The sequence below is a fragment of the Argopecten irradians genome, chromosome 1, assembly GCF_041381155.1.
Source record: "Argopecten irradians isolate NY chromosome 1, Ai_NY, whole genome shotgun sequence".
Taxonomy (NCBI): domain Eukaryota; kingdom Metazoa; phylum Mollusca; class Bivalvia; order Pectinida; family Pectinidae; genus Argopecten; species Argopecten irradians.
Window position 1 is genome coordinate 61342323 of NC_091134.1, and position 12855 is coordinate 61355177.

General features: G+C 32.0%; 5 non-coding genes across 5 annotated transcripts; 4 read left to right on the forward strand and 1 right to left on the reverse strand.

Moving 5' to 3' along the window:
- Positions 1 to 262: 262 nt before the first annotated feature.
- Positions 263 to 335, reverse strand: Trnav-uac (transfer RNA valine (anticodon UAC)). Its single transcript has one exon. It is a non-coding gene; the product is annotated as a tRNA-Val (tRNA).
- Positions 336 to 2933: 2598 nt separating this feature from the next.
- On the forward strand, positions 2934 to 3006 carry Trnav-aac (transfer RNA valine (anticodon AAC)). The gene has a single exon. It is a non-coding gene; the product is annotated as a tRNA-Val (tRNA).
- A 4017-nt stretch (positions 3007 to 7023) lies between these two features.
- Trnav-aac (transfer RNA valine (anticodon AAC)) lies at positions 7024 to 7095 on the forward strand. The gene has a single exon. It is a non-coding gene; the product is annotated as a tRNA-Val (tRNA).
- A 4386-nt stretch (positions 7096 to 11481) lies between these two features.
- Positions 11482 to 11554, forward strand: Trnav-uac (transfer RNA valine (anticodon UAC)). The gene has a single exon. It is a non-coding gene; the product is annotated as a tRNA-Val (tRNA).
- A 427-nt stretch (positions 11555 to 11981) lies between these two features.
- Trnav-cac (transfer RNA valine (anticodon CAC)) lies at positions 11982 to 12054 on the forward strand. Its single transcript has one exon. It is a non-coding gene; the product is annotated as a tRNA-Val (tRNA).
- Positions 12055 to 12855: the final 801 nt, after the last annotated feature.

Below are 12855 nucleotides of genomic sequence, written 5' to 3' on the forward strand. Positions count from 1 at the left end.
TGGGAAGGGATGGCTTCTTTAGTTTGGAAAAATATAATTATCGGTCGGTTCAAGTAACGTGTTTGTAAAGCAAAATTGATATTCTCACATTTAATTATGCTATTATTACATCTATATTTCATCAATTATTTCAAAGTGCATTTGGTTAATGCTATAAAAAAAAAACATGGTGAAACAAAATTAATAGTGAAAAAAACAAATTTATTCAACTTAAAGTTACATTTTAAAAAGTGAAGTTTAAATGCATACAAAAAATATAAGGAGGTTTCGGCGAGGTTCGAACTCGCGACCTTCTGCGTGTAAAGCAGACGTGATAACCACTACACCACGAAACCGATTTCTTAATGCACTGCCCAGATATCAATAGTATTTGTTTCACATTCTTTTCCCTAGGAGTTTTTTAACTGGAAAAGAAAAATATTTGAATTTAATTCTGTTTTGAAAGAAAGTTTGAATTTGCATTGGTTCTTTTGACAAAGAATAGAGAAAATAATTTAGTTAAATGCAATAAAAATAATTGCAGGTTCCGACGAGTTTCGAACTCGTGACCTTCTGCGTGTTAAGCAGACGTGATTTTTTTTATCTTTAAAAATAATCTTTTAATGTTCCCAGCAAATAGGACCCCCGGGGTTGGGGCCCCGAAGGCTCCTCACATTTCATTTAATATAAACATTTGAAATCAATATATCACGTACTTTATAACGCATACATTCAATTTCTTTTCATTTGCAATCAATAATAATGCAAAGACAATGAGTACAATAGTGTTAACTAGATATCTAAAACAAAGGAACTCAAATCATTAGAATTTAAAAAAATATCATCACCTTTTAACAATGCATTATCTGCAGCAATATACTTTTTGAACAACTGATATTTCTTTGCCATTTGATAATAATGTCTAATATAATCAAAATATTTTCTAAGTGTATACTTAAAGAAAGTTTTCAAATTCAACTTTGACATATCACTAACTACTAAGTTGCGCCTTTTAAATATACAGAAACGAACTACTCAAAAAAGAAGTTAATGAAATACGGATAAGTGAATTTGATCTTTTTCTTGTGAAAGCCCAGAAGTACAAGACTTCCTAGAGAAATATCCGATAAGTAATTCTGATCAGCCTTTGAAAAAAGTTTCTTTGCTAATGTTTGGATATAGGCTAAAAAAAATCGGAAAGTTCTGAACAATCAAGAAACAAATGCTGTAAAGTTTCTGAATCAGTTTTACAAACTAGACATTGGTCATTATTAACTGTGCCAATTTTCTTCAGCTTTTCCATGGTAAATATATGTATTATGAACAATAACGATAGTGAACATCAACAATATCACATGGTATAAAAATGGCAAATTACATTATTGCAAAGACTTGTGGTAGGCTCATGCTTATTAAAAAACATTTGACCATATGACATCGTTGATTTTGGTTTCTTCTGAAAAATCGACGAATGAAAACACCATATATATCTTTTGGTAGTTTTGGATAGAGCTGTACAGTAGTCCCATTTACCATCCACCTATATGTAACGAAAGGTCTTACATTCAGTTCTTATATTGGTATGTACATTGCTGGAAAATGGACTCATCTTTATTCAATATTTAGCAGCACATGGAACCGAGTCCAATGATATTTTTTATAATTGATTTAAAACAAGGTTAGCCGGGAATCATGAAATTACGGTTTGTTGAACACGTATGCCAATAGGACCCCTTTTCCGTTTACAACGTTTACCATTCCTTGACTTCAGTGCATGATTACGTTCACATCGACATTAGTGGGTTTGCAAATAATCAAGATAGAAATGAATCATTAAATTACGTACTATTCCTCGGGTATACTCAAGAATTCACATATAAAACTGACAGAGAAGTTTAACCTAATAAAGACAGTTTAAATGCCTATTCAATAACAGGGACAACAAACCAACCTCTCGATTTTGAATGAAGAACCATAATTGATTTTGTACATTTGAAGCTAAAGTAAACTGAGAGGTATTGTTGTTGTGTATCAAGCCTGTAAATCGGTATTGGCATTTTAAAATTGAATCTGGTCATAACCATAAACTTGCTTTGAATCTTATGATGTATTTAATTTGAAAAAGGTTGATATCTTTACGATTTCTACGGTTATAATGATATCGAATACGTTCTACCACAAGCATAGTGTTATATGTTTTGGTAAAAACATAACATTTTATACGTTGATAAATTTGTTTCTTAACCATGGCAATAACATGTCAATGAATGTTATTGCTTTATCTTCTTGGTTTCATCTGTTATTTTTAATTACTTTATATTGCGCCAATAGCCAGCGTTATAATGTATTTTAATGAGTTTTGGGCAGAGTGTGCAACTGCGTAAGCAGAAATCAACTACATCGATGTCCGAGATATGCAGGTTGGTAAAGAAGACTGCAGCAAAGCTTATTGGTCGATATAATTATCTCACCGGTACATCCTATGTTGTCATTTTGGCAGAATAGGTCATCAGACTTGCTTACTATTTCCTTGCTGTGCATTTTGCTGCTGTTTTTATCAACAATTGTTGACGATAGGGCTTGAGTGAATTAAAAACCAAACCGCTGTTCATTTGGTTATACAACAATGTATTGCTGAATCTGGACTTGATTGAGAAGACAACTTTTTACTCCATCAGAGAATCTGCTTTTTTTCTTCATTCCCCTCTCGAGAAATGTCCCTATCCAAATCAATCTTAGCTCATATCTGCTATTAAATTAAAATGGTTAGTTTGTATATGTGTCGTTTAACGTTTTCGTGTTTTCCCGTTTTGTTTCTTAATAAATCATTCATATCTATACTTGATCATATATAATACAAAATGTTCTATGTCGATATGAAATATTGATGCAGAAGGGATAGCATAAAATGGAGTAACTTACAAGGCGTCTATTTGCTCTACTGATGGTAACGAGGTTCCGTGGTGTAGTGGTTATCACGTCTGCTTAACACGCAGAAGGTCACGAGTTCGAAACTCGTCGGAACCTGCAATTATTTTTATTTGCATTTAACTAAATTTTTTCTCTATAAACTAAATTAACCATTCAAACTCAAACTTTTCTGCAGAATAAAAGATTTACAGCAATAACATACCAAATTGAAATTAGACTTTCGAAAAATTATGGATGGTATTGGGACAGTACATTCCAAAAATACCAAATATATTGTGTATGGGTGTTTTTTTCGTCGATTTTTTCAGAAACCAAAATCAACTGAATATTGGTCAAATTTGTTTTTAATAAGCCTAACAAGTCTTTGCAATAATGTAAATTTTTTATTGATATTATATTGTAATGTTCACTATCGTTTGTTCATTATACTATAACTTATTTACCATGGAAATTTTGAAGAAAATTGGCACAGTTAATAATGACCAATGTCTAGTTTGTAAAACTGATTCAGAAACTTTACAGCATTTGTTTCTTGATTGTTCAGAACTTTCCGTTTTTTTAGCTTATATCCAAACATTCAACAAAAGAAACTCATTTTTTCTTCAACGAAAGGCTGGATCAGACATTACTTGACAAGTGATATATCTGCTAAGGGGAAAAGGGGGCTCTTGTATTTCTTTTATTCACTAAGTAAAGATCAAAATTTCTAACTAATCCGTAATCTTTTCAATAACGATCTAGATTCTTTTATTGAGTAGTTCGTTTTCTAATTTTCTTCTGCATAATCGATTAAAAGACGCAACTTATAATTAGTTAGTGGATAAATGTCAGAAAATTGAAATATCGAAAAACTGTTCTATTAAAGTTATATCAATTAAGAAAATACTAATTGATTAATGTCATAGCACATGAATTAATTCAAACAGGCGAAATGACGATATTCAGTACTTATAATTACAAGAAAAGTTAAATTTCTAGTGAGATAGATAAATAATATGAATAAATAGTAGTGATTAGAACTTTACTTTAGCACAAACTAAATGATTTTTTTGAGTTCCTTTTTTTTAGGATATCTCAAGTACAACCACTAGATTGACAACTCGTCATATATCTTTTGTAATTAATATTGTATCAAATGCGAAATAGAAATTGACATGTATAGCGTAATAAAGATGCTGTGAAATCAAATGACAAGTCAAACAGAAACTAAATCTAAGAGATGCAAAATAGATTTGAAGGGAACCTCATCTGAAACCAACAACCCCCGGGTCCTAATTTGCTGAGGAACATTAAAAGATTAATTTTTAAAAGATAAAAAAAAATCAACGGTCCTGCTTATCTACGTCAGGAAGACCCAGGATGAAAAATGTCACGTTGTGAGATATTCGAAAACGTCGTCGGAAACCTTGCAATTATTATAATATATTAATTCAGGTGTCAAAACACATCAATATTAAAAAATTCTCCACTTCATTTCTTTGTATGAACAAGAACACGCAAATGCAAAAATTAAGACCTTATCTTTTCAAATAACGTACGCATTAAATCTCATATAAATTTAACTTTTAATCACAGTTCAAAAACTCCAAAGGTAAAAGATTGATGAGCACGACTACTACTTGATACATCTGGGCGGAGCTTATGCATTTAAGAAATCGGTTATCGTGGTGTAGGTGGGTTTAATCACTACAGCTACAGCTTTTCACGCAGGAAGGTCGACGAGACTGGATACCTACGACCGGAACCATCCTTTACTAAACTTATCAAACAAAGATCTTTGTTATTGCATTTAAACTTTCACATATTAAAAGTACAGTAAACTTATAAAGTAGGATTAGCATTTTTTTTACTTTAAGCACTATTAATTATTGGTGTCACAACCCAATGAGTTATTTTTTTATATATGGATTAACCAAATTCAACTTACGACATAATTGAAGAAATATAACATCTGAAATAATATGCAAAATTAAATTGTATGAGAATAGCTCAAAGATTTTAAGCTCTGTACAAACGGGCGTCTTACTTGACAGCCGACCAGATAAACTATATTTGGTTCACTAACTAAAAAAGTCCAGACCCTATCCGCCAATAAAAAACTATTTAATATCTGTGTTAAGTAACATGACAACACAAGGAAACGACATTCTACTTACATTTACAGCACAAAGAGTGAAAAGACTTGACCTAAATCCTGATTTTTCCCAAAGATAGCCAAAAGAAATGAGGCAATAATTTTTTGACCAAACACAAAATCAACAATATATAAGAAGCGTTAAGACACAATTACTATGCATGAATGCGCGTAAGTGCATAGTAATATTACGGTTTCGATTTTCTAAGTAGAGCGGTTATCCACGTCTCTGCTTCACAACGCAGATAAGAGTTCGCGAGTTCGAACCATCGCCGAAACACATCGATTTTATTTTTTACATAAAGAGACAAGAACATTTTATTTTATTTTAAATATTAAGGCCCCATAATACCAAGTGAGTAGGATATACGCGTTATATTAGCGTCAAAATTACAATAATCAACGTTATTTCTCACTCTCAATCTCAACACACACTCTTAATTGATAACCGAATAAGGTGTTAATGTACGATAAAGAAAAAAAAACTCAAGTCCACATCAGCAGGAATTCGTATTCGTATACTATCCTGTGTATTGCCAGGAATTATAAAGAAAAACACAACAACAAATAGTTATTTAGAATACGCAAGAGAGGCTATATGATATTCAATCAAATTTTATAAGAGTTGTGCCAACAAATAACGGTCGTAAACTACATGAGGATCAGCATCAAGAATTGAAAGATTTATCAAAACATGATGAGCTAGCACAAATGTATATGTGTTGGTTGTAAATACATAAATGATCCTTGGTTCTAATAATTCTATTCGAGCGACATTAAGAACTGAGAGCGGGATAGGACCAGACGGAACGATATAGAAAATAAAATCGACACGACGATACATCATGCATTCTCAATGCCCCAACACGCACTGCCCATGAATATCAAAGTGAAAGTCTCGTGAACCCTGCGATAATCAAGACATGGATATCGGCTCTTCACTCACAATCTCTCTTACTTTCCTAAAGCTCACGCCAGCTATCGGCCTCTGAAATCTAGATTTTTATATTATAGACGATTTTGTTGTGTACTAATTCGTAAATGTTGATTGTAGTAACATTACGAGTGTTCCATCAGGGTGGCATGTTTTGACTCTACTTAGTATCTTAATATTAAAATTGAACAATAAATTTAACATTGATTAAGGTTTTTTCCTACCATGGCAATAACATGTCAATGAATGTTATTGCTTTATCTCATGGTTTCATCTGTTATTTTTATTACTTTATATTGCGCCAATACCAGCGTTTTATACATAATGTATTTTAAATGAGTTTTTGGGGCAGAGTGCAACTGCGTAAGCAGAAATCAACTTACATCGATGTCCGAGGATTTATGCAGTTTGGGTAAAGAAGACTGCAGCCAAAGCATATTGTGTTCGATATAATTAATCTCAACACGGTACATCCTATGTTTGTCCAATTGGCAGAAATAGGGTCAGAACTTTGCTTACATTTACCCTTGCTGTGCATTTTGCTGCTGTTTTATCAGACAATTGTTGTAGTTAGGGTCTTGGATTGAAAATAAAAACCAAACCGCCACTGTTTCATTTGGTTATACAACTCTGTATTTGCCTGAATCTGGACTTGATTGAGTAAGGACAACTTTTTTACCTCCATCAGAGAATCTGCTTTTTTTTTTTTTTTTTCTTCAATCCCCCCCTTCTTCGAGAAATGCTCCCCTATCGCAAATCAAATCGTTAGCTCAACATAACCTGCTATTAAAATTAAAAATGGCTTTAGTTTTTGCTAATCGTGTCCGATATTATAAAAACGTTTTCCCCCGTGTTTTTCCTCCACCCCCTCCCCCGTTTTGTGTTCTTCTTTAATACATCATTCATATCTATAACTTGATCATATATAGATAACAAAATGTTTTCTAATGTCGATAATGAAATAATGATGCAGAAGGGAAAGCAAAAAAAAATGGAGTAAACTTACAAGGCGTGTGTGTCTATTTGCTCTAACTGATGGTAACGAGGTTCCGTGGTGTAGGGTTATCACGTCTGCTTAACACGCAGAAGGTCACGAGTTCGAAACTCGTCGGAACCTGCAATTATTTTATTTATTTTAATTTAACTAAATTATTTTCTCTATTCTTTGTCAAAAGAACAATGCAAATTCAAACTTTTTTTCAAAAACAGAATTAAATTCAAATATTTTTCTTTTCCAGTTAAAAAACTCCTAGGGGAATGTATGAAATACTGATTGATATCTGGGCAGTGCAAATTAAGAAATCGGTTTCGTGGTGTAGTGGTTATCACGTCTGCTTTTCAGAAGGTCGCGAACAAAAACTGAAATAATGGTTATTTTTTGTATGCATTAAATTTAAACTTCAAGTTTTTAAAATGTAACTTTAAGTTGAATAAATTGTTTTTTTGCACTATTAAATTGTTTCACCATGTTACTATTTTTATGGAAAAGTATTTATAACCAAATGGCACTTTTAATAATGATGAAATATAGTTTGTAAAATGATTATTAAACTTTACATAATGAAATTGTTAGAATTTCATTTTTGCTTTACCAAACGTTACTTGAACGACCGATAATTTTTTTTCCAAACTAAAGAATTCTTATCCCTTCCCATATATGAATTTTATTCTGGGTTTAAGTAAATCACAAACTATCATTTAGCATTAATAGTGATAGAGTGAACTTTAAATCGTTTTTCAAATTTAAACTAACAAAATATTTTTGTATGTCAAAAATATTTTTAAAGATAAAAAAAAAATCACGTGTCTGCTTAACACGCAGAAGGTCACGAGTTCGAAACTCGTCACGGTAACCTGCAATTATTATTTTTATTGCATTTAACTAAATTATTTTCTCTATTCTTTGTGAAAAGATCCAAAAGTGCAAATTGTAAACCTTCTTTCAAAACAGATATTAAATTCAATATTTTACATTTCCAGCTTAAAAAACTCCAAGGGAAAAGAATTTTGTGAAACAAATACTCTAATAAATGCTGCAGTGCATTAAGAAAATCTGTGAATCGTGGTGTAGAGGTTATCGACGTCTGCTTTACACCTCAGAAGTCGCTATTCGAAACCTATACGCCGAAACCATCTCCTAATATTTTTTTTATGCATTTAAAACTTCACTTTTTTAAAATGTAACTTTAAGTTTCAATAAATTTGTGTATGCACAATTAATTTGTGTTCACAAACACCAAGTTTTATAATTATATAGCATTCAAGCCAAATGCACTTTAAGGCGAAGATAATTGATGAAATATATTATGAGTAATAATAGCATAATTAAAATGTGAGAATATGCAACTTTATGCTTTACAAACAGCGTTCCATTGAGAACCGACCGAAAATAAAAAATATCCAAACAACAGAGAACCATCCCCATCCCAAATATTGAATTTTATATCGGTTCAAGTAACATCACACATTCTAAGCATTATTCATGCAAAAATGAATAATTGAAACAAAAACGTTTTACAATTATCCATTTAAAAAAGGCAAATTTTTTGTCAACAAAAATCAACATAATAAAGCTAAAGCGACATAATATTAAGAAAGCGTAGCATCTCGTTTTTCGTGGTGATAGTCTGTGTATCACCGTCCTGTCTATCACCCGCACCAACTCAGGACGCAGAAGGTCCGCGAGAATCGGAAACCTACGCCGTGAAACCATCTATTAATATTTTTAGCATACAGAACAACACTAATAATTTTAATTTACATAAAAAGGGCCTAATAATTCCGAAGTTGATTAGGATATCCCGCGTTTATTAGCTTCAAATTACAAAATCAACGTTGTTTCTCTCTCTCTCTCTCTCTTAATTGATAACCGTATAAGGTGTTTAATGTCGATAAGAAAAACTCGTCCACATCAGCAGGAATTCGTATTTATACTATCCTTGTATTGCCAGGAATTAAGAAAACAACAACAATATTTTAAAGCAAGGCTATATGATATCACAATTTTATAAGAGTGTGCAAAATAGGCAAAACTACATTAGTAACATCAAATTGAAGATTTTCAAAATGAGTAGCACAATGTATAATGTTTGTAATACATAAATGATCCTTGGTTCTATTCTATTCGAGGATAAGAACAGAGCGGATAGGACCAGACGGAACGATATCGACACGGTACATGCTGCATTCATTCCCAACACGCCATGAATAAAAGTCAAAGTATGACACTGCCAAATCAAGAATGATATTCTTCAACAAACCGTCTTCTAGACAGCAGCTTGCTTGAAATAGATTTTTATTAAGAATTTGTTGTGTAAATTAAATGTTGATTTGACATTACGGGGTCCATCAGGGAGCTGTTTTGACTCTACTTAGTATCTAATATTAAAATTGACAATAAATTTAATCATTGATTAAGGTTTTTCCTACCATGGCAATAACATGTCAATGAATGTTATTGCTTATCTTCTTGGTTTCATCTGTTATTTTTTATTACTTTATATTGCGCCAATAGCCAGCGTTATAATGTATTTTAATGAGTTTTGGGGCAGAGTGCAACTGCGTAAGCAGAAATCAACTACATCGATGTCCGAGATATGCAGGTTGGTAAAGAAGACTGCAGCAAAGCTTATTGGTCGATATAATTATCTCACCGGTACATCCTATGTTGTCATTTGGCAGAATAGGTCAGACTTGCTTACTATTTCCCTTGCTGTGCATTTTGCTGCTGTTTTATCAACAATTGTTGACGATAGGGCTTGAGTGAATTAAAAACCAAACCGCTGTTCATTTGGTTATACAACAATGTATTGCTGAATCTGGACTTGATTGAGAAGACAACTTTTTACTCCATCAGAGAATCTGCTTTTTTTCTTCATTCCCCTCTCGAGAAATGTCCCTATCCAAATCAATCTTAGCTCATATCTGCTATTAAATTAAAATGGTTAGTTTGTATATGTGTCGTTTAACGTTTTCGTGTTTTCCCGTTTTGTTTCTTAATAAATCATTCATATCTATACTTGATCATATATAATACAAAATGTTCTATGTCGATATGAAATATTGATGCAGAAGGGATAGCATAAAATGGAGTAACTTACAAGGCGTCTATTTGCTCTACTGATGGTAACGAGGTTCCGTGGTGTAGTGGTTATCACGTCTGCTTCACTCAAATGCAATACTTGATGTTATTAGGGATAGTAATCCTGATATTTCTAGTGATATGATTTTAAATTATTATAAAATTATCATGGACTCGATTCCTGCTAAATATAAAGATGTTATTTTGAGCAATGAACATACCAATATAAGAACTGACTGTAGACCTTTCGTTAAATATATGGATGGTAATGGGACTACTGTACAGCTCTATCCAAAAACTACCAAAGATATATATGGGTGTTTTATTCGCCGATTTTTCAGAAGACCAAAATCAACTGAATATTGGTCAAATGTTTTTAATAGCATGAGTCTACCACAAGTCTTTGCAATAATGTATTTGCCATTTTTACCATGTGATATTGTTGATGTTCACTATCGTATTGTTCATAATACTATATTTACCATGGAAAAGTTGAAGAAAATTGGCACTGTTAATAATGATCAATGTCTAGTTTGTAAAACTGATTCAGAAACTTTACAGCATTTGTTTCTGGATTGTTCAGAACTTTCCGAGTTTTTAGCTTATATCCAAACATTAACAAAGAAACTTTTTTCAAAGGCTGATCAGAATTACTTATCGGATATTTCTCTAGGAAGTCTTGTATTTCTGGGTTTCACAAGAAAGATCAAATTTACTAATCCGTATTTCATTAACTTCTTTTTTGGAGTAGTTCGTTTCTGCATATTTAAAAGACGCAATTTAGTAGTTAGTGATATGTCAAAATTGAATTTGAAAACTTTCTTTAAGTATACAATTAGAAAATACTTTGATTATGTTAGACATTATTATCAAACGGCAAAGAAATATCAGTTATTCAAAAAGTATATTGCTGTAGATAATACATTGTTAAAAGGTGGTGATATTTCTTTAAACTCTAATGATTTGAGTTCCTTTGTTTTAGATATCTAGTCAACACTGTTGTACTCATTGTCTTTGTATTATTTTTTCAAATGAAAAGAAATTGAATGTATGCGTTATAAAGTCTGTGATATATTGATTTCAAATGTTTATATTAAATGAAATGTGAGGAGCCTTCGGGGCCCCAACCCCGGGGGTCCTATTTGCTGGGAACATTAAAAGATTATTTTTAAAGATAAAAAAAATCACGTCTGCTTAACACGCAGAAGGTCACGAGTTCGAAACTCGTCGGAACCTGCAATTATTTTTATTGCATTTAACTAAATTATTTTCTCTATTCTTTGTGAAAAGAACCAATGCAAATTGAAACTTTCTTTCAAAACAGAATTAAATTCAAATATTTTTCTTTTCCAGTTAAAAAACTCCTAGGGAAAAGATTGTGAAACAAATACTATTGATATCTGGGCAGTGCATTAAGAAATCGGTTTCGTGGTGTAGTGGTTATCACGTCTGCTTTACACGCAGAAGGTCGCGAGTTCGAACCTCGCCGAAACCTCCTTATATTTTTTGTATGCATTTAAACTTCACTTTTTAAAATGTAACTTTAAGTTGAATAAATTTTTTTTTGCACTATTAATTTTGTTCCACCATGTTTTTTTTTATATAGGATTAACCAAATGCACTTTGAAATAATTGATGAAATATATATGTAATAATAGCATAATTAAATGTGAGAATATCAATTTTGCTTTACAAACACGTTACTTGAACCGACCGATAATTATATTTTCCAAACTAAAAAAGCCATCCCTTCCCATATATGAATTTTATATCGTTAAGTAACATCACACATTCTATCATTTCAGCAATAGTGATAGATGAACTAAATCGGTTTTCAAAGATACATGAAATAAGCATATTTTTGTCAACAAATATCAACAGGATAAAGCGTAAGACAATATTTGAAGAATGCGTAGCATATCGGTTTCGTGGTGTAGCGGTTATCACGTCTGCTTCACACGCAGAAGGTCGCGAGTTCGAACCTCGCCGAAACCTCTTTTATTTTTACATAAGAACAAGACATTTTATTTTATTTTCATATTAAGGCCTTAATACCAAGTTGATAGGATATCCGCGTTTATTAGCTTCAAATTACAAAATCAACGTTGTTTCTCTCTCTCTCTCTCTCTTAATTGATAACCGTATAAGGTGTTAATGTCGATAAGGAAACTCGTCCACATCAGCAGGAATTCGTATTTATACTATCCTTGTATTGCCAGGAATTAAAAAAACAACAACAATATTTTAAAGCAAGGCTATATGATATCACAATTTTATAAGAGTGTGCAAAACAGGCAAAACTACATTAGTAACATCAAATTGAAGATTTTCAAAATGAGTAGCACAATGTATATGTTTGTAATACATAAATGATCCTTGGTTCTATTCTATTCGAGGATAAGAACAGAGCGGATAGGACCAGACGGAACGATATCGACACGGTACATGCTGCATTCATTCCCAACACGCCATGAATAAAAGTCAAAGTATGACACTGCCAAATCAAGAATGATATTCTTCAACAAACCGTCTTCTAGACAGCAGCTTGCTTGAAATAGATTTTTTATAAAGAATTTGTTGTGTAAATTAAATGTTGATTTGACATTACGGGGTCCATCAGGGAGCTGTTTTGACTCTACTTATTATCTAATATTAAAATTGACAATAAATTTAATCATTGATTAAGGTTTTTCCTACCATGGCAATAACATGTCAATGAATGTTATTGCTTATCTTCTTGGTTTCATCTGTTATTTTTATTACTTTATATTGCGCCAATAGCCAGCGTTATAATGT